The sequence below is a fragment of the Drosophila persimilis genome, unplaced genomic scaffold (genome assembly GCF_003286085.1).
Source record: "Drosophila persimilis strain 14011-0111.01,24,50 unplaced genomic scaffold, DperRS2 tig00003933-arrow-pilon, whole genome shotgun sequence".
NCBI lineage: Eukaryota > Metazoa > Arthropoda > Insecta > Diptera > Drosophilidae > Drosophila > Drosophila persimilis.
This window is the reverse complement of record NW_020825706.1, coordinates 46,064-48,072: the sequence shown is the minus strand read 5'-3', so window position 1 is coordinate 48,072 and position 2,009 is coordinate 46,064.

Below are 2,009 nucleotides of genomic sequence, written 5' to 3'. Positions count from 1 at the left end.
TTTGCTTCAGCCTCTGTGAGGCATGGTTAAGTCCTTGTCGATGGATGGACGGATGGATGGCTGGATGGATGGCTGGATGGATGGCTGGATGGGGCTTAGACAAACACGAAGGAAGCAAAAGGAATTGCCAGAGATATACGGGCTACGGTGGTACCTTGTTTTGAATATGATTTAATTACTGCTAATTGCCCTGGCTCTACTAATTAGTTGCTGAGTTAGTGAATGCCACTTGTGCTTCCCCTCTGCTGCGATGTGTGTGTGACGTGAATTGATGATAAGAGCCGACTGCCTTCTGCCGGCTTCTGCTTCTATATTTCTAATGAAATCATTTGATTAGCATTTGGCACTCGGCATACAGGTAATTTGGTAATTAGTTGCCAGTGCAACAAAACTAATTAACATTTCATATTTCTCAGCTAAGTAAATAAACATCCGATGGCCATAATAACACAAGTTGTCGGCACTTAAGAGCGACAGGAATGGTTATTTGTTCCATCATTTCTTGAGATGAATAAACATTAAATATTGCTTTTAGAGATTATAGATTTATCAGATTTTCAGATTTCATTTGGAGAGTTTATTGAATAAGTAATTTCAATAGTTAGGGACATAAGACCTTTTGTTTTCTGTGAACTTCGATTATTTTCTTTAATTTTCTTAGTATTCAGTTACGAAAATGTAAGACGGAGTACAAATTTTCATGATTATTGGATCATAGGAACATACATACTTTCAAGGAAACTTCAAGCTTCAAATCTTTTATTTTCTTAACTTAATAATTTTGTTGTACTATTTTTATGCGTTTTAATTATTTATTTCACTTGTTTATTGATTTATTATATTTTTAACTAATTTATTTTATTTTTTTTTTACATATTTTGTTGTATATCTGATTTATGTATTTTTTACCATTTTTTTTTTCGATTTCTTCATTATTTTTTTTTTTTTATGAATTATTTTTTTTATTAGTTTTTTAGTATAAATTATTTTTTTTTTAATTATTTTTTTTATTTTATTATTTTTTTTATTTTATTATTTTGTATTAAGTTATTTTTTATATAAATAATTTCGTATTATTTTGCATTAAATAATTTTTTTTTATATTTTATTCAATTCACTTATTTATTAAATTTTTGATTTAATTTTTTAAATTATAAATTTTGCTTCTCATTTATTTTTTTATATATTTTTTTATTATTATTAGTGTTTGCCTTCATTCAGAAGCAGAAACAAAATTTCCACCCCGAAAACATTTGAAACATAACCTAAAACTACAACTTTCGAGCCAATATTCCCGAAATATCATTTCCAGTAAAGAATATCTCCAAATACCTCGCAAATATCTGCCCTTGGGAGAGCTGCCCCATCGAACACTCGCACGCTCATAGATATCCATCCCTTTTGGAACCTAAAACCACTCTCAGTCGCTGTATATAAAATAATCCCCATCAATAATTTGTGGTTTCCATTAAATCCTATGCCGCTTGCCCTTCGGAATCAATCATACCTCTTCGATTTGAGTGCATTTTGTAATCCCATCAGGCATTCAAAATAATCCACACGCCCGCCGCTTTCCCCGCCCCTCGATAATGCACACCCAGCCCGACCGCAAAGTGCAATTAGTTTTTGGATGGCGCAAACATTACCGATTCTCACCTCTAAAATCCGTGCGGCCCATATAAAATCCCCAACGTTATACCACAAAAATGTATTCGGGATCCTGTGAAACGGAACAACATTTTGCCACGTAATCCGTTTTTACGGCAGGAGGAGGCCGACGAGGAGGCTACAGTTTATATATTTGTTTATACAAATAACAAAAACCCATATCCCACTTGCCCCCCCTCCCCTCCCCTCCCGCCATATCCTTCTCCTGTATGGAGAGAGAGAGAGAGTCCCTTTCCTGTCATATTTGCATTGAGAGCATAGAGCTTTATTCGCTGCCATTCCGTGTCCTGCGCTGTCAGAATTCATTACCCGTCGTGTGCCAAGTCCTTTGTCAAAATGCG